The sequence below is a fragment of the Amblyomma mixtum genome, chromosome 3, assembly GCF_055824585.1.
Source record: "Amblyomma mixtum isolate Tamu chromosome 3, ASM5582458v1, whole genome shotgun sequence".
In the NCBI taxonomy this organism is placed as follows: Eukaryota; Metazoa; Arthropoda; class Arachnida; order Ixodida; family Ixodidae; genus Amblyomma; species Amblyomma mixtum.
In genome coordinates this window covers 382,445,932-382,473,818 of record NC_143014.1, presented here as the reverse complement: position 1 = coordinate 382,473,818, position 27,887 = coordinate 382,445,932, and the positions used below count along the sequence as shown (strand labels likewise).

General features: G+C 48.8%; 2 pseudogenes; both read right to left on the bottom strand.

Annotated features, from left to right (window-relative positions):
• Positions 1-10,999: 10,999 nt before the first annotated feature.
• LOC149357043 (sodium- and chloride-dependent glycine transporter 1-like) overlaps positions 11,000-27,887 on the bottom strand; it is a 57,824-nt pseudogene continuing 40,936 nt past the window's right edge.
• On the bottom strand, positions 14,559-15,914 carry LOC149357045 (uncharacterized; annotated as a pseudogene).

Here is a 27,887-nt window from a genome sequence, read left to right as displayed (position 1 = left end):
GCCACCTGTGAGTGGGGCGCGTTTACCAGCGGCACGGTACAGTCTCGCTCCGCAAAAGAGCATCTGCATATGTCTAGTACTATGAAATTTTCTAACTGCACAGGTGTATTGTGCAATACAGTTAAGCTGTTAACTAGACCTTTGTTCATGACAGTCTTCCCATAGCGCCAGAGCTAATTAGAGACTCAGAGCAAGAAAGAATGAAATAATTCAACTATTCACCTCAGCAATACCACCGAAACAAAATAGGCAGGTAAAAAAATTCACAGGGACGCCCAACTACCCAACATGCTGGCATTGCGATAGCATTAAAAGCTGTTGATGACTTCGCCGGAAGTGACGTCACTTCCGGTGAAATCATGAAGAGATTCTACTACGATCTGGTGAGGTCACCTTCCTCCAACCAACTGGCGAATTTTATGCACGACGGCACATTTCTTTTTTTCCGGATCAGGCCTTTAATGTTGTCGCATTAGAACGCCTCTCAGACGCGCTCAAAGACTAATCACCGCTCAAAGACCAATCAAGATCAATCAAAGACCAATCAATTAGACATACAGTCAGTATCGATGGTAGCGTGAACCGCCTGCAGAAAATTTCCTATAACGCGTCTTATAAGGTCTTTGTTACAAAGTCTTATAACGGCGCCTTCTTGAACTCTCCGTATTTTTCATATTTTAAGCGCCTTGTTAGAAATTTTCACGGTGATATTTGCACTGAGTCTCGTGCACGTAAGCAGGGTCAGGTCTGCCCATTAAAGCAGATATGAACCACCGCTTTTGCAGGTGACTAGAAACTCCTTGCAGACTGTACTGCCACAGACGATAGAAGTCGTTCCGGAAGATTTTTGTGCGAGAGCAGAGGATAAACCAGATGTACTATATTTAGCTTCTGTCGTTTCCCTGAACTCGAATAGTCCACATCGTTTTCTCTTAACATGCGGCTCTGTGACCACCACCCTTCTTACCAAAAGGATCACCCTTTCCCCATTACCAAGGTCGCAACCTGCAGAATTGCCCACTGCCAGAGTGGAGGAAGGCTGTCGTCGTTTTTCCCTAGGACCGGCTAATGTATTATGCTACGATGATGCTATAGATATGCGAGAGGAGAAGATGATGTTGCTTCTTTGCTCCGCTTGCGAGCAGTACACTTCACCGTCCAACTAATTACACAGTTCTATTCTTAACAGCAGGGCAGTGTGCCCGCTGAGTGAGGTATCTCAGCATGCCTGATATATTTAGGGCTGCCTTAAAGAACTATAGACACCGAATTTTATTGCGTGTTTTCTTCTTTTGAATGATGCGTTAGACATCAGAATATATGAATTACCTCGCGGTATTCGCTTACTACCTCTAAGACATTTACAACTGAATTTCTTCTCTCGTGCTGTTTCGGTTTAATCAACCGAACGATGGCTGTGACGTGCAGTTGGCGGTTTAGATCACGTAATTCACTAGAAAAACGGCAATATAATAACTGATATGTAGTTTTAATATACTACAACACTTCGTCCAGCCATTTTCAACACCTCGAATGACAAAATACGACCTATCAGCAGTTATATAGCACATTTTTTTATTCTTCACGTGACCTAAACATCAACTATACGTCACAGCCATCGATCGGTAGTTGAAACCGAAACAGCTTCAAGAAGAAATTCATTTATAAATATTTATCGGTCCCAGACTAATACCACAAGGTGCTAAATGTATACCAATATCTAACGCATCTCTTGAAAGAAGAAAACACGCAAGCAAAAATTTGTTGTCTATAGTCCTCCAAAGGAAACGGAAGTGGAGGGTGAACGAGAAATGTCTGACACTTTTTCTCACCTTTAAGCTAATGTGAGAGAGCAAGCACATTACCCTCCCTTACAAAAATTTCTTTAAACAGTTTATAGACTGTCCATAGACTTGTTTATAAAGTCTATAGATCTATAGACTTTGTATAGACAAATTTTATAGAAGCCCCATCGACAGTCTGTAGGCAGTCTGTATATTTATGACTGTACCCTTTTAGCAGATATTTTTCTATAAACAGTCTGTAGACCACGATTAGACGGAGGGAAAATTTATATCTATAGGAATGCAATACTGTCTATAAGAAGTCTATAGACAGTCTATATGCAATTTTTATAACGCTCCAGCGCCTGTAGTTGCATACACCTGTCTGCTTGTGATGATGACTCAATCAATGGCGGTTTCGACCACGCAGCATGCAGCAGGCGGTGTTCTTCGCGTTGATGACTGCTGTCCTCTACCTGCTCATCATCGCCTACCTCATGCTCCAGACAGGCGGTAGCCTTGCACAATTCTGCTGTATGCCCAAGTGGGTGTTACCCGCCGCGGTGGCTCAGTGGTAAGGCGCCCGTCTACTGAGCCGGAGTACCCGGGTTCGAACCCGACCGCGGCGGCCGCGTTTCGATGCAGGCGAAGCGCAAAAGGCACCCGTGTGCTGTGCGATGTCAGTGCACGCTAAAGAACCCCAGGTGGTCGAAATTTCCGGAGCCCTCCACTACGGCACCTCTTTCTCTCTTTCTTCTTTCACTCCCACCTTCCCTTACGGCGCGGTTCAGGTGTCCGCCGATATATGTGGGACAGATACTGCGCCATTTCCTTTCCTCAAAAACCAATTTACCAATTTTTACCAAGTGGGTGCCAGAGATCAGCAAGTCACTTTGCGAGTCACTGGAGTAGTTTTGGGACGCGTCGTGGGCCTTCTATCGTCAGGTATAACCTAATAACTTAATAACGCAGCAGCAAATGCCCCTGAATGGAGATCCACCAGCCAATTCCTTCGATCGATTGTCATGATGCCGTGGTCGCGACTATAGTTTGGTTTATTGGGGTTTAACGTCCCAAAGCGACTCAGGCTATGAGGGACGCCGTAGTGGAGGGCTCCGGAAATTTCGACCACCTGGGGTTCGTTAACGTGCACTGACATCGCACAGTACACGGGCCTCTAGAATTTCTCCTCCATCGAAATTCAGCCGCCACGGCCGGGATCGAACCCGCATCTTTCGGGTCAGCAGCCGAGCTCCATAACCACTGAGCCACGACGGCAGGGCACGCGGCCAACCATAGGCTCCCGCTAAGGTATATTGCGGGAGCCTGGCGGGTTCAAAAGGATTAACCGTGGATTAACGTGATTAACCGCAACGTCATGACTATCTATCGACGCCATTGACAAGACGGGCCTTTTTTGAGGAGCATGTTCAGCTGCGTTCTTGAGTTGTACCCGATCATTGCTACGCGCTTCTTACGTTTCGAGAGCATTGCAGTGTGCTATTTACGGGAGTCGGGAAGGTCGAACGGTTCCGATGAAAACTGTAGTAGGCGATCTACTTCCTGCACAGAGAAACAACTCAGAAGAGGGGATACCAGCCAGTGCCGGGGGTCGAGAACAGGATGGCCATCGCCGTCGGCTGCAATCAATTTAAAGAAGGCTGCAAGCTTTCTGGTCAAGGCTCTTTAAATACTGACAACCATCTAGAGAATCATATGCGTGGGATGACGGCAAATTCAGAGCGCTCTGGTTGCGTCTCGCGTAGCAAGAAAGTTAGGTTAGCACCAAAAAGGCACTATTCGTAGTCTAAGCTACGCACATGAAACAAAAATTAGAAGCAGCAAGTTAGTGCTTGCTTGGAGAAGATACATTGTATTTTATTAATTAACAAAGAATTGAACTTAATAAGCAAAATCCGAAAAGTTACTATCACCTAAGCGTGCTAAGGAAGCAGTGTAGTTGTTTTCTGTTAGTACATAAAAAATATCTGAAATTCCAGAACTTCCCCCTCCCTCAGAACGCCCATGCTTGTGGTATTAAGAAATTTTGCCGCCCCGACGTCTTGAGGCCAGCGATATCAAGAATTACGCATTTCGAAGCCACCCCCTTGAGACGCGATAAGGATAGTGCTGGGGAAGAGGGCGAAGAGGGTATGATATCAGTCAGTTTAACTTTTAATCATCGGGGACCTTTAACTGTCGAAACTAGAGGAACATCTAAAAGCTTCAATCACGATTCAAACGTTTTAGAAAATCGTTCATTTCACTCTCACTCTTCTTATGCTCCGTTTAACACAGACGTGCGAACCCAGAGCGTACACGAATACGGACTGCTCCACGGCGGCCCTCGTGAGAAAGGGAAAAAGGGTAAGTGGCACGATTAAAAAAAAAAATGTCCTTCGTGCGTCTTTCTGCGTGTCCCTTATCACGCGATAGTCTTAAACTGAACCTATTTGTGCCGTGTGATGTTTTGATCCCATTGGAGCATACTCTTTTTAGCGCGCACTACCCTGTTACGAAGCTGCTATACACAACGCTTTCTTCCGACAATTGTGCAATCTCCTGCGACCAATCTGGAATCCACTCATTTCGTGAGACGGCTCTTACTACGGTCAAAATACAGATGTTTCGCGGGACATACATTTCTGGACCCCTTTCCCAACCTTCTTCATTTTTGACTGTATAGCACATACATCATACAGCTAATCTGTCTACGCATGTATGTCATACGTAACAGTCCGCAGGCTCCCACTTTTAAGGCAAAAGCCTTTAATGCCTCATCGTTGTCGACAGAAGGCTGTCAGCAGACGCTTGTCAGCAGAGGTGTCACGATTTTGACGGGTGTCCACCGAGATATGTGAGGCAGTTACTGCGTAATTTCCTTTCCTCAAATACAAGTATGCATTTTTTTCATTACGGCCCCTATTTCTCTTTCCTCTTTCACTCCCACTTCCTCCCTTCCTGTACGGTGCGGTACAGGTGTCCATCGAGATGACAGAGAATTACTGCGCCATTTCCTTTCCCCAAAAAGCGTTGCGTTGAAAGGAAAAGGCTTTGCACCGAACGGATTGTGGTGTTCAGTGGACTACCTGGACAGAGTTACTGTATATGTTACCATGTATGCTACCTTTGGTAGCATATACAGTAACTCTATACCTGGCAGCGCTGCAACACACTGTCGCGTTCCACTCCTAAAGGCGAAGCTTAAGCGTCATTAATTAGCAGTTAATGAGTATTTGGTCGTTAATCAGTAATTAGTCATTAATCAGGAATTGTAATCAGTACTTAATTAGGTGTTACGTCATCCAGTGGTGACGTCACCAGTGCCACAGAGGCAGTCAAAGTGGTGCGGAAAACGCTTTCGCCTCTACGCACTTTAGGCAGTCAAAGTGCCCCTGAATTTTTGTTGCAAAACGACGTGGTTGCAGAGTTGCTCGAACCGTCCTTTGCCAGGAACCAAATTGATTTCCATCCGCAGACACCGGCGGCCACATCGGTGACAACAGCACCACTGCCCCGGTTCCGCACAAGAGCGGCACGTTCACAGCAACCGCCACTGTTCGGCTGCCGGGCGCCGCTGGAGCCGGACATCTCGCTCCAGCTTCGCACCGTTATGCTGCCGCACCCTGATTACGGGAGTCGATGACCGAAAGGAACTGAATCCAACTTGAAGCGTCTATCTCTCTTCGCAAGACAGTAAAGGATACTTTCAAGCAGCTATCCGCGAACGTACGCTGCAATGATTATAACGCAGTGCTCTACATTTATATGCCGGGCAAGGGGGACAAATAGCCCTGCTCAAGGGGGCCGACGTCCAAGACACAATTTCTCAGCCGCCCTTCTTTGATTGATTGATTGATTGGTTGATTGATTGATTGATCTCTTTCTGATTAGGAATGGGTAATCCAGAGATACAGGCCAATTCGTACCGGGCGTTTCAGCGAACACTTTCGAAGATTCCTGAAAATATTGGGTTCAATATAGCAACAAAATAGGTCTAGGATCACATTCTTTGCCCCGGCGGACACAATATGCTGCAAAACTCATCTAATTTTCCAAGTAATTAACAAAAACCACTAATTAACTTTTTTAAATTATCGTAGCTGGGTGGTTTGTCTCAATTAGGAGTTTGATGCCGTGAACAAGGCGACGTCATATCAGTTTTTTGAAACGAAGAAAAACTCAATTTCTAGAGCCCTGCAGCGCGAACAAATCCGACGCTTTTTCCCGCACGCGACCGAAACTGAGCGTTGCTGTTATTGCAACTGAAAGGATGCGCGCACCAAGCGTCCGCTGGTGACGTGTCGTAATGAACACAGCGCCCAGTTCGAAACGCGTGTGCTAACTTTCCTCGCTGGAGAACCTCAGCGCTCAGCTTAGACTGCGGCCGGCGTTATCGACTGCTTCGTCGCTCCGAATAAGGAAAATTAGTCATTGTCAGTTACGAGGACGTCGATTTTGAGAGCCCTGATGGTCGTGTCTGCAGCCGTTTTTTTTTGTGTGTGTTTGTGTGTGCATGCGTGCGTGCGTGCGCCACTTCTGGTATGGCTGCCCGACGGGCTCGTTTTTGTGCGTAATCATGAATTCATTTACTCACTAGGTTGATCATCTGTTTCCTTATGATCGCTGCGCATCAGGAACCACGTCCGAAAAAAAATTGGCGGGGGCTTAGCTTTGGTTAAGCCTGGTAACAGGTTGCGAAAGCAGAAGCGCAGTGCGCGACGACTCAAAGCGTCTTCGGTAATTTTTTTATATTTTGTTTTTGATGTTGTTGCGACTGAGAAAGAAAACAATCTACAGCTGGTATGACGCCACAGGTGCGCAGCGCGGCAAACACACACTGTTACTACAGCCGAGCTCTCTGAAGGAGCGAGTTGGTCGCCCATAATCTACAGCTGGTATGACGTCACAGCGGCAGTAGCGCCACAGGTGCGCGGCGCGGCAAACACACTGTTACTACAGCCGAGCTCTCTGAAGGAGCGAGTTGGTCGCCCATAATCTACAGCTGGTATGACGTCACAGCGGCAGTAGCGCCACAGGTGCGCAGCGCGGCAAACACACACTGTTACTACAGCCGAGCTCTCTGAAGGAGCGAGTTGGTCGCCCATAATCTACAGCTGGTATGACGTCACAGCGGCAGTAGCGCCACAGGTGCGCGGCGCGGCGTAACTGCAGCCGGGCTATCTGAAGGAGCGAGTTGGTCGCCCATATTCACTCTGCTAAGGGTCAAACGTAACTAAGGCCGGGTCACGCGAAGGCTTGAAAGTGCGAGTAGTATTGCTTTCGGAATAAAAGAAAAACTTTGTCAGCGTGGCAAGGAGAGCTTGCGCGACAATGGATGTGTGCTATCGGGCAGTTGTTCTTGCGGTTGTGGTAGCGTGTATTAGCTTCAGTTTCCCAATAGAGCACAGTCGTTTGCATTTCAGGTGCTTGTCTTGGAGGTGCGCGTGTGACAAGGCCATTGCAGTGCCAGTGTTTCAAATCACTTGAATGTGTGGAAGTGCCGCCTTGGATTAAAACGTCGCGCCGCATTGTGTGAATCCTGGGAATGGCCGCGCCAGCGCAACCCCAATACTCCACAACAGCGTGGTCTCCAAGATCGCCCGATTTGTCACCACTGGATACCTTCCTCTGGGGATACGTTAAGAACGAAGTTTTCAATACGTAGCCAGCAAACCTCGAAGACCTGAAGGAGCGTATCAAGATACTAATTGAAAAGATTCCCCGAGAGATGCTAATTTCTGCCGTGAATTCCATCAAAGACCGCATTCTACTGTGCATCGCAATGGACGGCTAACATTTTGAACACGTGATGTGAAAATGGCTTCTTTTCATCCCATATACTAGTTCTTTCCTGTAGTGTCCAAGTGGGGCTGCAACCAACTAAATCCACAAAAGGTACAAATTTCATTCATTCGCGTTTGTTATACGACTAGAAAGCGCTAGACATCTGCAGACAAGGTTTCCCAATTAAGTACTATCACTTCTTACAGCCGGCTAGAATTTCTTTGGAGGAGAAATTCTAGAGGCCCGTGTACTGTGCGATGTCAGTGCACGTTAAAGAACCCCAGGTGGTCGAAATTTCCGGAGCCCTCCACTACGGCGTCTCTCATAGCCTTAGTCGCTTTGGGACGTTAAACCCCACAAAACCAAAACCAAACTTCTTACAGCACGGGACGTGTCTCATCCAGCACACGGCAACCGTATTGAGGCAGCCGGTACGGGGCGCCTTTTTGCTAAAATTGCAATGCTTTCAGTTAGAATCTTTTCATCTACGAAGCCATTCTCGTTTATCATAGCAGTCAAGCCGATACCACATAACAGAAATAGACGCTTGACAGAAATAATACAATGCATGTCGATATGCCGTCACTATTTAACGTTAAACAGTAATCTGCACATTGTCAGAGAAGAGTACCTTTATCCCTTTCACGAAGCTACTGACAAAAAGATTAAACTCTTTCCGGTGTTAACCAGACAGGCAGTGCGCCAGGTGTGCTTATGAGTGTTCCCAAAAGCGACGGCCGCGTAGCAGACGATGCCTATAATTTTCCTTATTCCGAGCGACGAAGCAGTCGATAACGTCGGCCGCGGTCTGAGCTGAGCGCCGAGGTTCTCTAGCAAGGAAAGTTAGCACACGGGTTTCGAACTGGGCGCTGCATTCATTATGACACGTCACCAGCGGACGCTTCGCTTACACCATACTTCCGGCGCTCTTCGTGAGCTCAGTTTCGGTCACGTGCGAGAGAAAGAGTCGGATTTCTTCGTGCTGCAGGGCTATAGAAATTGAGTTTTCCTTCGTTTCAAAAAACTTATATGACGTCGCCTTGTTCACGGCATCAAACTCCTAATTGAGACTAACCACCCAGCTACGATAATTAAAAAGTTAATTAGTGGGTTTTTGTTCATTACATGGAAAGTTAGAGAAGTTTTGTAGCATATTGTGTCCGTCGCGGCAAAGAGAGTGATCTTACAACTATTTTTTTGCTATATTGAACCCAATTTTTCAGGAATTTTTTAGTGTTCGCTGAAGCACCCGGTTTATGTCCTCAGTATCCCTTTAACCAGGTTAAATGACTGCCGTAAAGTGTGTTCTGCTTCAAAATGTACCATTACAAAGGAGAAGGCAACTTTACGCATTACATCTTTATTGCTGCTTTACCGAAAAAAAATTAAGGAAAACAAAAATAGCCTCCTTTTATTCTCGGAGAGTACACTTCAAGCAAAACGTGCTCATTGGTGTGCTTCTAGGCAACAGAGGCCGAGGCACACAGGAGCGAGCAGGATGCTTTCTCCGCTACACAATAGGCTGTTTTTGTGCCTACAATGTTCAGCCTGAATATACGTCCGCACATAACAGAAGCATCAGCTGGTTTTGGTTGTTGGCAGGCTGGTTATCACCGAGAGAGGTCACAAATATTTGTATAAAAGATGGCAGAAGGGAACATTGTGTTCCGATTTTACTTTGCTGAAGCGACGTTACGCTTCAGTTCGCACATGCTCTTCTCCACCAACAGACGACAACCACATAGGACAAAAAATTGGCTGTGGTTTAGCTCTGGTTAAACCTGGGGTGACGCGGGAGCTCCGCCGAGCCGTCCACTTATCCAGCTGCGACACTTCTCCCCTTCTCCACTCACCCCCCCCCCCCCCCTCGACACGGCGCATGCGCACAGCTGTTGCAGCTTGGTTCCGTCGGCGCTCCGCGCCGCCGGCGGCAGCAGCTGCTCCGCACCACGTGACCAACCGGCTCAAGGCCACGGAGCTCAAGGGGTTTCACGCTGAAGGCTCGGAAGAGCTGGCGTAGGGCAGCTCTCGCTACAAAAGAGGATGGGAATCGAAATGAAGCACTAAAACATGCCATGCAAAGCGGGTGCCATCCCCCAGTGCCATAAGCAGAACAGAGTAATCGCTCGTGATGACGAGCTCGACGTGGGGTACACGGCCCAAACAGCCGTGTCAAACAGTGCCTTCGAACGAGATAAACAGTGTATACCAGCGCTCTGAGACAGGCTAGAGACGTGTCTGCTCGTCGTTATAGCTTTCATCTCGTTGCGCTCGTACTGACTCACCGCGTTCAACATGAACATGTTGTCGTGCTGCCCGCTGGCGGCGCTGCGGTCTGTGGCCGTTATATCACAGATTGTTAATCAACCATGACCAATGAAATACTTTTTCTCCCAGGAAGCTGAGAAGCCGTCTTCTCCGTCACCCTTCGTATTATTTCAGGGACGAATGCTCATCGCGGTCTCATCCTAATGCCTATAGCTGTTAGCCTTCCTCTAGTTCAGCTGTGACTCCAGGCCCTTTAGTGTGTAATGAGGAGGTAAGATGCACATCTCACCAATTCTTCAGATTTAGAACCATATAGCTGCGCAATAGATATACAAGCACTCTGAAAACGTAGTACTAGATTAAGCGCTCCTCAAAGTGATCACCAAAATTGTCGGCCTTTATGCAGTTCAGCAGCTCCACAGAACACTATTTCTGTGGATACTTGTCTCCTTGGCGAAGAATGCACAACACGTACGCACTACGCGACACTACTACGCACTACAGTACACTAGCTCTCACACTCGTGTATCACGTCAACGCATGCGCTCAGCTCGCCACGTACAGACTGGATCATCCAGATGTGCAGAAACAGGAACGACTTGTCATTGGCAGTCCTCAGTTTATGCGACACCTGAAGCATCAGCAACGGATTCAGTGTCGCAGTAACCGCACATCAGGGAAAATCCTATGCGCTTCCATCTTATCCATCGGCTTAACTCACTTCCTTCAACGCGTTACCGTCTGAGAAAGATAATGTGTCTAGAGGAGCCCAAGATATGAGCCAGAATTCAAGACCGTCGAGTGACGATTACACGAAGGGCGCACACTGAAACGACTGCGCGAAATACAATCAGAAATAAAAAGCACGTAAAAACTTTAGTTGCACTCGCTGTCCGCATTCAGGCTAATCACACACAAAATTCGAGAAAGCACTATGTCAAGCCACGAAGCACAGTGATATGACGTCACAGAAACGAGGTGAGAAAGTTTATCGCGCATGGAAAGCATGAGGTGCCGTCGCGACCACCATAGTCTTCTGCGCAGGTTGAAGCCATCGCATACAGCAAGCTCCGCGGAACTAGAATCTTCTTATTCAAGATATTAAAAGAAATCTTGTAAGGGGTTTTCTATAGGAACAAAGGGTCTTGCTCCAGAAGACCTCATTTCAGTTCGGCCAGCATCCCTGCGGTGGTTGAGGCGACATGGGCCGCATTTTCGCCAGGTGTCGCCGATGCAGGTTCAACGGGCGGGTGGACCATGCGGGCGAGGGTTGTAGGGTCGGAGGGCACCGTGAGAGACGGTGGCGCCGCACCGCTGCCTCCGGTAGAGTTCCTGTATATATACAGTAACTCTAGCCTCCGGCAGCCGCCGATGTGGCTTTATCACCTGTCGGCGGCTGCGGCAACGGCTGGTCTGGCTCCGAGAGGTTGTTCATGCCTCGTAGCCGTAGGAAGCGCAGGTACTCGTGGCGCTCGTCGGGGTCCTTGGGGCCCCAGTCGTGCGAAGGCAAGAGCGCCTTCTGCAGCACCTGTGTAGGCGAAGGTGTAAGCAAAGAATTTTAGGCGCCATCAGATAAGTTGCCGGGCTGTTGCGCCGGGGTCCGTCGGGCAGCACACAACCAGAAGGCGTTACCTCGGTCATCCTTGGTTTTGATTTCATTGTTTTGTCAGGGCCCCTCGAACAGCCCCTAACCAAGCGCCGTTCGTGAGGATTTGTGTTGAAACACACGCGGTAAACTGCAGGAACGACTGTTGGCCTACTGCGAGGAGCAAAAGCAGGCGTTCATGCCGGAAAGCGAGGCCGACACGCGGACCCCTGGGGTTCGGAGAAGGGAGTGAAAAGTAGGGTTCGACAGGAAGCCCAGTGAGGAGAAACGGCCGTCCCAGAGAGGGGCGGCGAACGATGGGAGAGGGGCTAGAGCAGTGCACGTGTTCGCTTTTCTGCTGTTTTCGCTGTTTTTTTTTTGCTTTTGTGTCTGTGTGCCACAACTGCAACAGCGCAAACTTCGTAGGCTTCGACTACGCGCAGAAATCGCGTGATGCTAGCGGCTAACCGCCTCGCGGGCGCCCCAGTGCCATTGGTTATTTCGTTTTTGAAGAAACACGTCCAACTGGGTGTTGCAAGCTCGTCTCCGATTTAAGAAACAAACTGTAGACAGAATGCTGCGATAATTGATTTAAGGGGCGGCATTTACGGCGCCAAGGGCGAGACGGGATATACTCGAGGAAGCTCGTAGAAAATCTACATGGGGGACATCGGAGCGAGAAACTTCGCTTAGGTGAACTTGAACAGAAAAAAAAATCTTGATTTCGCACAAAAAGTGAGAAGGGAGGGTGGAGAAAAAGATGTTTTAACACAGCTTGCATATTTCACGTTTCAAGATTACACAAAAACCTATAAAGAGTTAAACGCTGCATGAAAGACTACAAGTTTCAAAATTGCGAACTAACAAAGGTACAAGGTAAAGGACAGTAATTGTTTACAGAAAATAAAGTAATATAAAAAAATGAAGATCGGACAAATATACTTGGAAGAGAGTCATACAGACGCAGCGCACTAGTCTAAAGCGAAAACACTAATAATTACTGTTGTAGCGGCGGGTGCCGCCCAAGTACACGAACTGCTAGCAACCAACCAAATCCCGCTTTATTGCCACATACAGTCATATATATACACATAGCGACACTGGTGCCTCTAGCGGCAGGTGATTCCCAAAACGGAACCGAAACCACATATACAACATATTCCCTTCCTTATAAAAAGAACAGCTACATGGGTTAGTGATTTAGTAGTGTTAGTACGTTAGTGCTCTTTTACAGAAGTATATTTACAGTAACAGCAATGTGCTTGTCTTATGCACTTCATACAAAAATATAAAACAAAAAGAGGAAAACAAGATACAACTCCATTTATGTCCATATTTCACAACGTCAGCAAACTCAACACTCGTGCAGATTGTGACAGGTTCATGTTCACTGCAAAACGTGTCTTGCTGTACTTAGTGTCCATAGCGGTCTGGAGGTCGTCTATTCCTTGATGGCTGTACCCTACACTGAGGTCCCGATGCTTCTGAGAAACCACTGGCGGCAGGCGAAGTCTCTTCCGGCTCACAGCCGGTCACTGGTGGCATAGGCGGCTGCTTCGCAGCAGCCACAGCTGAAGTTCCGGTTGGCGCTTCTGAAACGGGTCTCTCCAAGATAGGCGGTGAGCTGCTTTCCCTAGCGGTGTCATTTGTATCACTCCTTTCCCCCCACCCACAGAGAGATGCAGAAGCTCGTGGCATCCTTGACAACTTTGAAGCGTTCCATGTTTTTCCATCATCAAGTTGGAAAGACGATTGCCCCTGCTTTCTTATCACTTTTCTTGGGCGGCTAAAGGCCAGGTCACCTTTAAAAGCAGTTGTCGGTTTGCGTACTCGTACAAGGTCACCAACATCCACTTTGGTTTCCCTTGCGGCCCTGCGAGCGTCTGTGTATAGTTTACTGGATAGCTGTTTTTGCTTCACCCGTTCGCGTAGGCGGTGGAGCTCTGAACTAGGGTCGGTTGCAAATATTGCTGACGGATACCCAACGACATCGAGCCGAGTCCTTGGCAGACGTCCATGCAGGAGAAGTGCTGGGGCGACTGCAGTTGTGGCATGCGGCGTGCAACGGTAAATGCCCAAGTATTCTGTTACCGTTTGGCGTAAGGGACGCTGCTCGAGTGTAGCCACTTGAACAAAGCTTTTAAAAACTCTGTTGAACCGTTCTACCTGTCCGTTTGCTTGCGGGTAGTATACGGATGAATGCCGCAAGCGGATGCCGCGATCCTGCAGAAAAGCTTGGAACTCTCGAGATGAAAACTGTGGCCCGTTATCGCAAACAATTTCCTCAGGGTAACCTTCACGTGCGAACACTGACAGCAAGAAGTCTGTTACTGTGCGTGTTGTGGCTTGGTTGCAAAAGTATACTTCGGGCCACTTAGAAAAGTAGTCGACCAGCGTGATCGCATATCGACAATCGTGTGGTGCTCTCTCAAATGGGCCAACAATGTCCATGCCGAGCTTTAGCCACGGTTCCTTTGGTAAGGGGACCGGGTTCAATGGTGCAGTCATAACCTTCGTGCTCTTGTCCGCTGCCTGGCATATACTACACGTTTGAATAGCTAGCTCGACTTGCCTGTCCATGGCTGGCCACCAAAATTTTTCTCGCAGAGGTGCTTTCGTTCGTACAATTCCAGGGTGAGCCTCATGAGCAGCGGTAATTATCCGCGCTGTAAGTGATGCGGGAACCACAAGGCGTTCGCCACGCAAAATCAAATTGTCCACCACTGACAGTTCATCGCGAAGCTTGAAGAAAGGTTCAAGCTCACCCGGCAGAGATTTTTGCGCAGGCCAGGGCGATTCAATGTAGGCCTTGATTCGTTGCAGTGTGCTGTCTTCCGACTGGGCCTGTTCAAACTCTTCCCTGGTAATGCAAGAAGAAATAAGGGCAACTGATACAGTTTCATCTGGTAAAGTCTCTTCCGATACCAATGGTCGTAGCGAGAGCGGAAGGCGCCGAAGTTTGGATTGCACTGGCTGCACCGTGGATCGCGTTTTGACGTGATGCACAGAACCTTTCGCGAGGCCAAGGCCTGGATCGAAAAGAGATCCAAACTCGCCAACTAATTCCTTTGGGAGGTTAATATCCTGCACGGCTTTCGTCGGGTCAGGGCGCGGTTCCCTTCGAGAATTAGAAGTTAGCGTCGTTTCAAGGCATTGAAGAGATGACCCATCAATCTGTAGACCGAGGGCCTTGATGGCATCGATACCCAAGAGTGAGGTGCCTTTTTCAACGACGTAGAAAAGAAGGCTTGTTGTGCTAGCTTTGTACGTAACGTCAGCGAAGAAACAGCCACGAACCGGAATTGGCTGTTTTGAATAGTCCAGTAACCGAACAGTCGGGGCCAAAAGTACTTGGCCTTCAAAATACTGCTTAAAAAGATCGTGTGCAACAATGGAAACTGACGACCCAGAATCTACAAGGAAAGTTATGTCCGCACGGCCAATCGAAACTGTGACGTGAACAGCGGAGCGAGCGGCCGACGTCACAGCCAGAATGCTCAAAACTTCCTCGCTCGGAGAATCTTGGCTGTCTATCTCACGCACCGGAGCGGAGCCTCGTTTCTGGCAAACATAGCGGAAGTGACCCATGACACCGCAATGGTGACAACGCTTGCTTTTGGCTGGACAGCGAACTGATGCTGCATTGTGCTGAGATGAACCGCAGCGGTAACAATGAGACTGGCGGTTGTGCGCCCGCTTCGAGCTCTCGTCGGATTCTGGTGTACGCGTAGGCGTATTTCCACGAGTATTTATGCGTCCAACATCTACAGAAGGAAATTCTTGCAGATCATTGTACGCCTGCTCAAACTGCCTTGCCAGTAGTACTGCTCTAGCGAACGAGAGAGACGATCCTTCAAGCAGAAGACGCTCGCGTAAGCTCCGAGACGAAATACCCGCAACGAACTGGTCACGCAGCGAATCTTCTTCGACAGGAAAAGAGCATGTAGCAGAAAGCTCCCGCAATGCTGTGATGTACTCATTCACTGATTCACCAGCTTGCTGAACTCGCCTACTGAAACGATGCCGTTCGGCAACAACATTGCTTGTTGCCGAAAAATGAGCGTGCAGAACGGTAACTGCGATATCGTACGACGATACTTCAGGCCTTGTGTCGCCTGTGCCCTTGCTATCTTCCGACGCTTTATCAGTAGCAGTTTGCTCACCGAGCTTGGCGTTGTCCAACGATGGAAGTGGTAATGTGTAAAATATGCGCTGACCTTCAACGCCGAGGCTGTGAAGAAGTAGTGCTTTGCGACGATCCGGCGTGCAGTCAGAGGCCCCCGAAGCAAGCAGGTAGTTCTCGAAGATGCGGAACCATTGCGGCCACGCAACAGCAGGCCGACCAGGCACAGGCAGGAACGGGGGCGGCGGCGCGATTCCAGAAATGCTCATGGCGCCGGAAAGCAAGCGGCGAAAGTCACGCCCCCCGAAATGATCCCGTCCTCGTCGCCAATGTTGTAGCGGCGGGTGCCGCCCAAGTACACGAACTGCTAGCAACCAACCAAATCCCGCTTTATTGCCACATACAGTCATATATATACACATAGCGACCCTGGTGCCTCTAGCGGCAGGTGATTCCCAAAACGGAACCGAAACCACATATACAACAATTACAATGAAGCGAAAACTTATCCACAATGATTATTTCTATTGGCATCACAAATGTTCACTGTGACATAAGAATATCTGAAAAATGCGGTTGTCTTCAAGCCTTTCCACATTCATGCTTTCCCAGTGGAAGCGGTTAAGGATTCCTGTTAACGTGTGCGCTATTCTTTGTTGGAAATAGTATGTACGCGAAAAAAAAATGTTCTAGGGTACCCGATGACAAAATGGGTAGACGCTGTGTATGTTCTCTAAGTTTGCCTGTATTAGGAATTAGGAACGACTGTTGGCCTACTGCGAGGAGCAAAAGCAGGCGTTCATGCCGGAAAGCGAGGCCGACACGCGGACCCCGGGGGTTCGGAGAAGGGAGTGAAATGTAGGGTTGTTGTTGTTGAAAGGATTTATTGAGAAAAGTAAAAGAAAGTAAGAAAATGAAAGGTTACAGAACGGGTGGTGTCCTCATTTCAGGACCCCAGTGGCTATCGCTGCCGCCCGGGCTTTTTTGATCAGCTGTTGCTGAATGGCAAGGTCCGAGCTGAGCAGAGTGGCCTCCCACTGCTCCATTGTTCTAGGGAATTTTAGTTCCAATGGTTTTGGCCCAACGCACCCACTTGTAATGTGGTATGTTGTGGGATGTTCTTCGCACCACGGGCAGGAGCCTTCGTAACGGCCCGGGAAATTAATGTGGTACTTATATGGATTAGGAAAGGTGTCGGTATGGAGTTGCCTCCATTCGCGCGCCTCCTGAGCTTTTAGCCTTTTATGCGGTGGGGGGTATTGCTGACGAAGCGTTCTAAAGTATTGGAGCCGTGCACTGTAGGCAGTGGGGATTTCGGGGGTGGTGGTGTCCTGGTCGGGGGTGTCTGTCGCTCGGTTGGTGTGCCCTCGAGCTGACAGGTCCGCGGCCTCGTTTCCCTCGAGCCCCGAGTGCCCCGGAGCCCATGTGATTTCGTGTCGGAGTTCGGAATTGTGTACAGGGGAAGTCGTTGAAAATATGGTCAACTTTTTGGGGATTCTTCCTGCGAGAAGAAGTCGACATGCCGACTGGGAGTCCGACACAATCTTCACTTCTTTGCCGTGCGCATCTCCGTACTGGACGGCGAGCGCTATCGCGGCCGTTTCAGCTTCGGTGACCGTGCAGTGCCTCAGGGAAACGCTGGCCACTTCTTGAAATGTCGAGTCCACGCCACTACCGTGGCGCGCGTGGCGTCTCTGTGTAGGGCGGCGTGTACGTATAGAGTCTTGGAGCTGCGGGCGACTGTGCGCTTTAAGAAGTCGATCCGAGCGTTGCGTCGGCCCTCGATGTGCGAGCGTGACATGTTCTTGGGTAGTGGATTGACGTGGACTCTATTGCGGTACTTGGGTGAAAGGTTTTCCGTCGACTCGATGACTTGGAGATCGGCCGGGAAGCCGATTCAATGAGTATCTGCCTGCCGGTTTCCGTGCGAAGGAGTCGCTCTCGCTGTGCGAGGAGGAGAGAGTCTCTGATTTTGTCGAAGGTGTTGTGAAGTCCCAATGCTTCGAGTTTGGTGTTGGTCGTATACGGGGGTAGTCCGAGGGCGTGTTTGTATGCCGTGCGGATCAGCGCGTCCGCCTTCTTGAAGTCTTGTCTGAGAAGAGCGTGATACGGAAGACCGTAAGAGATGCGGCTGAGGACAAGCGCCTGCACCAGTCTTATTGTGTCTTCATCTTAAAGCAGCGCGAAACACAGGACGAGAGGAAGAAACAAGAGACGACACGTTTGCGCTCGTGTCGTCTCTTGTTTCTTCCTCTCGTCCTGTGTTTCGCGCTGCTTTAAGATGAATCCGTTCCAACTTGCCCAGTTTTCTGTTCTAGTTATTGTGTCTTCTTCTCGCATGCCCTTTCTGTTCCTGGCCACCCGGCGTATCATTCGGGCGATTTGCTGGGTGGCGTGGGACAGTAGCTTGAAGGTGTGTGTGGCTTTGCGGTCGCTTTGTATCCAGAGACCGAGTATGCGGAGTAGAGAAGTTTCCTTAACCTGGGTACCATAAAGTAGGACGTTGATCGGGGTGTCTTGGGATTTGTTCGCAAACCCCTTGACTCTGATTATTTCTGATTTTTCAGGGGCACATCGCAGGCCGCGGCATATCGCTTCTCTTTCGACGCATGTCGCCGCCACTTGTAGCGCTTGTTCCTTGTCCGCCAAAGAGCCTTTGGTGGTCCAGATGGTGATATCGTCCGCGTACAGAGTGAATCCAAGGTCGGGAACTTCTTGCAGGGCCTTTGCCACTCCAATCATGGCGACGTTAAATAGGAGAGGGGAGATGATGGATCCCTGAGGCGTGCCCTGAAAGATAGGGTTCGACAGGAAGCCCAGTGAGGAGAAACAGCCGTTCCAGAAAGGGGCGGCGAACGATGGGAGAGGGGCTAGAGCAGTGCACGTGTTCGCTTTTCTGCTGTTTTCGCTGTTTTTTTTTGCTTTTGTGTCTGTGTGCCTAACTGCAACAGCGCAAACTTCGTAGCCTTCGACTACGCGCAAAAATCGTGCGATGCTTGCGGCTAACGGCCTCGCGGGCGCCCCAGTGCCATTGGTTATTTCGTTTTTGAAGAAACACGTCCAACTGGGTGTTGCAAGCTCGTCTCCGACTTACGAAACAAACTGTAGACAGAATGCTGCGATAAGTGATTTAAGGGGCGGCATTTACGGCGCCAAGGGCGAGACGGGATATACTTGGGGAAGCTCGGGGAAAATCTACATGGGGGACAACGGAGCGAGAAACTTCGCTTAGGTGAACTTGAACAGAAAAACAAATCTTGATTTCGCACAAAAAGTGAGAAGGGAGGGTGGAGAAAAAGATGTTTGAACACAGCTTGCATATTTCACGTTTCAAGATTACACAAAAACCTATAAAGAGTTAAACGCTGCATGAAAGACTACAAGCTTCAAAGTTGCGAACTAACAAAGGTACAAGGTAAAGGACAGTAATTGTTTACAGAAAAAAAAAGTAATATAAAAAAATGAAGATCGGATAAATATACGTGGAAGAGAGTCATACAGACGCAGCGCACCAGTCTAAAGCAAAAACACTAATAATTACAATGAAGCGAAAACTTATCCACAGTGATTATTTGTATTGGCATCACAAATGTTCACTCTGACATAAGAATATCTGAAAAATGCGGTTGTTTTCAAGCTTTCCACATTCATGCTTTCCCAGTGGAAGCGGTTAAGGATTCCTGGTAACGTGTGCGCTATTCTTTGTTGGAAATAGTATGTACGCGAAAAAAAAATGTTTTAGGGTACCCGATGATAAAAGGGGTAGACGCTGTGTATGTTCTCTAAGTTTGCCTGTATTAGGAATGTGTCAAGTTTCCCTTTAATTGCGCGCTTGTAGCACCTAATTAACTTGTAGCTATATACATCAGTAACTTTTAATATATTGTTTTTGAGTAAAAGTGGTTCAGTGTGTTAGTAAGAAATATTCTCAATTGCTCATATTGCTTTCTCCTGCAATAAAATTAACCTCTGTATATTATTTAATGTCGTGTTCCCCCAAATCAGTGAGCAATAATTAAGCTGCGAATGAATTAAAAAATTGCAAAGAAGTTTTTTTTTACACCAGTTGGAAACAAGTGACGGCACCTATTTGAAATACCAACAGCTTTTTGCAGTTTTGCGCAAAGAATCTTGACATGTTTGTTCCAAGTGATGTCATCTGAGAAGGTCACACATGTGTTTTCACACTTTTATCGCAAGATGTACTAAATGGTCCTAATCTTACAGCATCGGTCATTTTGCCGAAAGTCCCTCGAGCTCTCAAAAGAACGCATTTTGTTTTTGCCTCGTTGATTAGCAGGTTGTTTCTTTGCGACCATTCTTGACGCGTATTGCAAACGGAGCTTGCTTCGCGAAGAATACATGATAAAACTTAACGGGAGAGCCAGCGCTTGTGACATAAAGAGATGTAAGTGCCACTGTGGCCTAGAGTAACTGCTCGACCCGTGATAATGTAATCAAGCGCACATAGTGTCCGAAGTAGTTTAGCTCTTTCCTCCGACATGTCTCCGGATCACCGAACCATCAGGAAACTTTATCACCGACATCGATCGTAAAGAACCTATCCCTCTCTCACCTGAAGTTAACTGCAGCGTCCTTCATGTATTGAACTAGCGAGTCCGTGTTCAGGTGAAAATCGTTATTATGGCGAGAGTCTGAACGCTCCGTTCTTCGTCGCGTGCTCCCTGTAAACTGCAGTATGAACGAGCCTCTCCATTTTAGTTGTTTTGAGCATGCCAGCCACAAACTTTTACCGATAAGTAATACATTAAAAAGAAAAGAAGACGAAAAGCAGTAAGAACAAAACGGCATCCTCCTGACTGATTCATTTTTTTTTCGTGTCCTCTCTGACAATATGAATTCACAATTATCATAAAGCAAAACTAGCGCAGGAAGAAGCATTGTTGGCCTTTAGGTTTGGTGCTGCCGAAATTTGTGACAAATGTACGCAAAAGAAGCAGTATATTCTCAAATAAAAAGTGTTTATAACCATAAGACATCTACACACAATGCCGCCCCACCCAGACGCAATAGCTCGTTCTTCCTCGCTCAACACTGGACAGGCGGCTGCGTTTAGGGCAGAATGTACGCCTAGCCAGGGCGTCGAGTGGAGAGGTACTGACCAGGGTACAGTCGTAACATCGCAACTCTTTTCTGCCGCTATCTGTCTCGTCACTACGCCGTCATCCCTGTCAGCTGTGCTTGCTCCTTACATCCGTGGGATACTCAAGCAGTGGATCATGCAAACTGCAGCATCGGTACAACGAAAGGAGCGCGTCCTTAACCACTCACGCGTCCGCAGGTGTGCCAGTGGTAGAGGGCGAACACTGCGATGATCTTCATGGCGATGAGCACCGAGCAGGTGCCGACCACGTCAACCCACGTGGGAAACGTGTAGTCCCCAGCGTGAGTGTCTCGCCGTACATGAACACGTCCGCCACCACGATCCACTGCGAGGATCGCAGTTTTTGAGACCATTTTTGTCAAGCGTGAGAACGAAGGAAGGAAAGAAGCAAGGTAGACCGGAAAGAAGGAAAGGTAGCGAAGGAAAGGAACGAAAAGAACGAGAGAAAGGGAACGCAAGAAGGAAAAGAAGGGAGAAGGAAGAAAAAGGAAAGAAGCAGAAATAAAGAAGAAAAAAGAGAAAGAGAGGAAGAAAGCCACAAGCTGGATTCGCTGCCTGTAAATTCGGGTTAAAATCGTGGTTCAAACGTTCTGTATATATCAGCTGACGCTTGATGTTTGTCACTACCTTCTTCGTTTGTGCGTCCCCTCCCTGTAGCATCACTGAGGTTTCCACACCTCGCTGGCCCTCGTGACTAACCAAAGCACGTAAGCTGCGATTACATACACAGCAACTTTACGGGCATCCTCCCGAGAGGGACCAAGATCTTTTTGGGGCTGCCAATAAAGCTAGCTTGTGATAAAAGAGGCCTTCTTCTCCCATATCCCCCCCCCCCCCCCCCCCCCCCGTTTTCTTTGAGCTGTTCCAAATAGCTCCATAAGAAGCAAGGAGGCGCTCATCTTGTTTTGCAAGCCCGATGCGCTTGTGCCCTAACATGCTTGAAGCTCAGAGTTGGCGACAGCGGAGAGGTTACAAGACGCCGACTCGCCGTGAGACAGACGGGGCAGCATACGGCCCAGCAGATCTTCAGCGCCAGGCTGGGAGGGTGACCGGCCATGAACTCGATGTCGGCGCAGAACCGCTTCAGCCCTGCGGGAAATCGACATAGAGTGATGCACAGAGATTGTCGCAACCAGTGCTGACAAAAAAGACAACGATTAGGACGAGATAGTGCTTGTCATGTTCACTTTTGAGGTCCCTGTCTCTGCAGTCGGACAAAACTCGAGAACCAAGTGGCTTTTTCTTGTCAAAAGACCCCCTTCCGACCAATGGCGCCGGCCGATTCTCATGAACCTGCTAGCGCGACAATGCAGGGATTGACCGACGAAAGGGGATAGTCACCTCCTTCAATGGTGGGGGTAGTGCCCTCCCTTCATTGTAACACTGGGAGGCTCATGCGAATCGGCCGGTGCCATTGGCTGGAAAGGGGTCCTTTGACAAGAAAAAGCCGCTTTGTTCTTGAGTTGTATCCGTCTACAGCATGCTATCAACTCCCTGTAATGGCAACAAAGGTGAAGACTCTACTGCTTATCCAATAATAGGGAGCCCCACCGTAACCGAGGACGACAACCAGGAGCTCGGCGAGGCCTATCCATGGCAGCAGGTAGCCGCCCAGATAGGTGTCCATCACGGTGAGGATGTAGAGGCCCCCGCGGCTGGCCATGGGCATGCCGCACACGAGCGCACACACAGCGAAAGGCAGCAGGGGCCCGTACTTGCGCAGCGCAGGATACTGGTCCTTCAACGGGGTCAGCAGGCACTCGACCGACGAGAACTGGCCGCGCGAGGACAGGAAAGAGGACCTGTTCTTGGACACATGTTCAGGAGGAAGATTATGGCGCAAAGAAGGGCTTAAACTCAGATGACGTATAACGAGACACATGACAGGAAGAGGGGTGTGCAGGGTGCGTTACATGAAGTCGTCTGCATTCAAAGCACTGCAGCCGCACTTGAAGTGCCTTACTTTTTCTCCCAGGTGCATTGTTTTTGCGACGGCCGTTCTGTGTACTACAGCTCACATGCATTCTAAAAGTAATGTTAGCTACACATATGCCACGTCCGTTACATCAGGGCACTATATGTGTGTATTGAGTGTTCGTGGGAAAGGCGAGAAAAAAAACGGTACGCAGCCCAAAATTCTTTAACCGACCGAAAAGAGACCGCGATGCATCGCTGATAGCACGGTGGTGAGCCAGCATGGTGCAGGGATGGTGAGGCGTTAGCCTGTCAGCCATTATGGGCCAGCCGAAATAAACTGCACGAAGCCATTCCTGGCTGCAGTAATATATCAGCGTCACCCACCTCAGTAAAACTTCGGTTGGGGCTAGTTGGTACATGATATTCTTTTCATAATGTTTGCACCTATTGTTCGCGCTCACCGTTCTTAATAAGAACACCCACCTCGGTGTCTATGGCGAGAAAAAAGAGCATCGCGTAGAAGGCGGCCGACCAGAGCTGTGGGTAGGCGATCATGCTCAGCGCCTGAGGGTACGCGATGAACGCCAGCCCAATACCTGCACGCAGGGAGATGGATAATTGTCAGTGAAGAAGCCATAAAGCGCGTGACGCAGACTCTTGAGTACCACTCCCTTTCTAGAGCTTTGATCCTTAACGATAGCGACAACAGAAGCAGCCTCTCATAAAGAAAGGCCTACGATAAAGAACGATATTTAAGGCGTAACGTGTTAGTAATTCGGATGCGCAGTAGCAGTGATCAACGATAATTACTAATTACGAGTGATCAGCGCTAATTACAAGTAACAGTGTAATGCATCATGGTAAAACAAAGCAGTGTATAAAATGGGCATACAAGTTCCTAAGGGCAGCCCTTGATACCGGCGTCGTAGTGACGACGTCTACCGACAGCCCTCTCAACGTGCACCAGAGTGTAAAAATGCCAAACCCGAGGTCTCACTCACCCGACGAGACGACGTCGTCGACGGGCAATTCCAGGGTGTACGCCATGTTTCCGAGCACCGAGAACACAACCAGGCCCCCGAGGACGCTGACGACGAAGTCAGCCGCCGCAACCACGAGCACGTCCCTGAGTGGATCACAGGAGACGAGAATTCAGTGGCTAAGTCTGCGGAGTAACACTTTCTCTTCCTTCGTTGTGCACATCGTCCACAAGCGCAGCTTACATCTGTATTGCCAAGTCACAAACTATAGAACCAGTTCCTCTTCGCAGAGCAGAGAACAAGTTGTTGTAACGGGCAACCTCCGCAGCTTGTTGGTGTACGCCGCACCCTTTATCCTGACTTGTGTCCACCGGTTTATTCGTTCACTTTGTCCCAAGTTGCGAGCGCACCAGGCGGCGATTTTGCACGTTTCGCCAAGCCTGTACACCATGCGTTACTGTGCAATATACAGTCAAGGATAGTGTCTATACACCATGCTATTACTCTACATTATAATACCTCGTTAAAAGACGTGAAACGAGCGGCAAAAAAGCCCATGTCAATCTCCTTTCATTTTTTTTTTGCCGTTAATTCATTGAGGCGTGAGAGCTGCAACTGCCTACCCTTGAAGCTGGTTCCTGAATTCGTTGAAGCCACCGAAGCAGATGATCATGCCCTCGGCGAGGCTTAGCGAGTAGAAGATCTGCTCAGCAGCGCTTTTCCACACCTGCGTGATGGCAGAAAAACGACTGATCAGTCCAGATGCTCATTCTGTTCCCGCTTGTTTCGAAGCTTGCGTCGTTGCCAGCATGCGATATATTAACGGTGCAAGAGGGGGCCACGCTTCTCCTGGCTTCAGTACACATTGTCTGTGTCTATGGTTTCCTGAGCAGACTTCCTGTTGAGCAACGATTTTGAGACTTCAGCGTGCCATCTGCGCACTGCACCAGCTGGCATCAAGCAGCTAACTGACCTCAACAGACCCTGGAACGCACCAGTCAGCGTTCCAAGCTCTTTGTGATTTTTATGAAAGCAGAAACATACACATGTTCGGCTATGATAACGGTAATGATCACCCAGAATTTGCGCTGCTTAAATATGCGCTCAATACTAGATGGACGCACGGATTCATGTGAACGCAACATATGTGTTCCCGACAAACTCAAAGGACATTCTATGATCACTATTCAAGCACTTTCTGGAGCTGCGTTTTGCAAAGGGTAGCTATCATGTCCGGTGTTAAATTAGAGTTCGTCGAGAAGCCCGCGCCACTCCGCCAAGTGTTTCATGAAGTAAAGACTAACAGCAACGAGGAGCACCTGGATGGATACCGTCCCGCGGACATTGCGGCTAAAGATTCGGCCAGCTGTACGTATTCTGACCAACGACTCATCTCTGCATCGCAACGTATCATCGGGTAACGAACTCTAGCAGCTAGGACAATCACTACGACACCAAATATCAGCAATGGCCGACAGCTGTGAAGCTATATAAATCCCTGTTCTACTTCTGAACCACATACTTCAATCTCCGTTGCATTCCATATGGCTTCCGCCATGACAGGCGGCAGTTCCCTGTAGAATGTTCCCCCATAAGTGAGCAGACGGAGACGGACCTTTGCGCGAAAGATGCTGGACCAGTCGGGGACCAGGTAGAAGCGAATGCCATCCGCAGCGCCGGGCAGCGTGATGCCACGCAGGAACATCATGATCAGTATGAATAGTGGAGCCAATGACGTCACGTAGACCACCTGATATGAATAAGAGGTTAGTCGTGGTGCGCAGTGCAGAGTAACGGCCACTACGCGACACTAAGCCGTAGCTACCGTTTCCTGGTTTGCTACATTTTAGTGTGCCTTTCCTCGTTACGTATTACAGGAACTGTGGCTACGACATCCATAATATTCCAACTTGTTGCGCACAAGACATTTAAAAAAAATGCGACTTCGGTCGCTGCTCTCGTCCCAAGATATCATTCCGTTCTTAATATTTTTGCTCCTAGAATTAGCCGATGCGTGCAAAATTGGTATGAAAAGGAGGCCCCTCCAACAATTTGCGTAGACCTATCGTTATGAAGTCGCGGTCAACTGTCTTGTACTTGCTTGCGTGCACTTCTCCGAAAGAGTCGATCTTCCTTGTACGCCTTTCAACTACGCGTTTTTCAGCGGAAGCCAATGTGCGACACGCTGATGGTTATCGCTTATGTCCTTGTTTCGGCTATCTGCCGCGGACCACCTCAATCGCGCACCTTTCCCGAAGTCTTGACGCCCTTGAAGATGCAAAGGAAGACGCATGTCCAGGACACCACCAGGGATGCGACCAGCGGAGGCTGCAGCGAGCCCAGGTCCTCGATTCCGCTGCTCAGGCCCAGCACGTGACGGCTGAGAGGGTGCGGGAGCAGTGTCAGCGCGAGAACTCAATTTTTTGAATTCACAAGAAGCTAATCAAGTGCTTTTTGTCTTTTCACGTTAGCGCTACCAAGACGGTTCTGCTGTGTTTTTGACATAGCTGCCCGTTCTCAACGGAATGTGTCACCACCGCTAGTCCTGTGACGTCATCTCTTCAATGTATCGGTGTGGGACAGGAGGGAGATTGTTTTATTGTCACCCTGTCTTTCAAAGCACATACTTAAAGACCCAGGTGGGCCCGAGACACCAAACCAGTTAGCCAGAAATGGGATTTTTATAAACCAGCCGGTCGAATTGCAAGCTCAGGTGGGGCGCCCGTGTCGTGCCCGTGTCGTGCGCCCGTGTCGTGCCTTCTCGTTCTGTGTCTTCGTTTTTTGCGCAGTTTTCAGTATGAAGTCAGGTGGGGATCGTGTGATTCCGTAGTGGCGACAGGGTCAGTTTTTCTGTTATACTGAGATATTACGGCCGCCTCCACCATGAATGCTACAACAGGGAGGCGGTACAGTTGTCGCTTCGCTTCCTCGATCGGCGGCGGGAGGTGCAAAGGCAGGGAGTTAACGCTGCCCACAGTGCAGTCTTTTGTGTTCTCCCCTGTCCCGATCATTTAGCTGAGAGCTCCAGCTAATTTTTTATGGTAGGCGTACATGAAACTTTCGCCGTCGGAGCCACTTTCACCTTAGCTGAGCCATAAGAACCATGTGGGCCTGGGTGGGGTTGTTCTTCACGTTCTTGAATGTGCGCCTTTTATGGTAATTGGATCGAAGGTGGGACAGCCCCATGTGAAACAATGAGCGGGCGCTTTTCTGCGGCATGCGATGCAGCCGTGGTGTTCGCCTCTTACCCTGAGGAACGGCTAAATTTCTGGAGGACAAATTCCCAAGACAAACCAAAACCAATGTGTCGCCACAAGTATAGTTCAAAGTGTGCATCATTGCAAAATCCAGCGCTACTTACACATCCTCCAGGGAGAGTGGGGACACATTGTGCCACGTGTTGTTAAGGAAATACTCGTATGGTACTGTCAAACTTTCGTTTATTCCTCACAGTGGGCTCCGAGTGTAGATTGATCGTAATGAAGAAAGAGTATCACCCCGGTCATTAGTGTATCGTGGGCAGACGGAAAAGAAAACCAGTGGGTTGTAAAGTAAATCGGTCTAGTGCCGCAAGGACAAAATTTATAAATATAAAAGATGAAATCGGTTTTGGGGTTATGGGTTAAAAAGAGGAAAAGAAACCGAGAAATAAGTCTACGTCATCAGCGGTTCCCGAGCCAAGGAAGTAGGCCCGACTTCAGGGGCGTTTAGAAAGCGTTCTCCCGAGAAAACCAGCAGCCGCGGATGTTGGAGTCGATGATGATGATTGTGGTTCGTAGTGTGTAACAAAGAGTGCGAAAAAGGAGATGAAGTCAGCCAGCAGTAGCATACGCTTTCCCGGGAGACCGTGGTTGCCCCTATTTGCAAGGCCGGTGAAAAACAGGGTTCACTGCACCCTACAGAGATACCAGAAGAAAAAAATGTATAGCGTTGCATCCCGCATGTAGCATAAAGTTTATCGCTACCACTTCCAATGACGGCTCTACACGAAAATTCATTCAGTGATCCGCAAACGAGAACACAGATCGGCATTACAGTGTTCCTCTGTGCATATTACGATCGCAGTGAAAGGTTTCAAAAACGACTGCGATAATTTTCGTATATTTTCACCATGGCACAATGGAAGCCATATGAAACATACGGAGTCAAATGAAAAACGAGCACGAAAGAGTCTAAATTCATGCGGACTCCGTGTGACGCCATGCATCTCATGAGGAAATCTTGTCGAAACTATTTAGATAATATGGTTTGTTTTAAAAGCATATTGTCGGTGCTGGCTTTCTGTTGGTGATTATGTCGTCGCGCAGCCGTGAATATC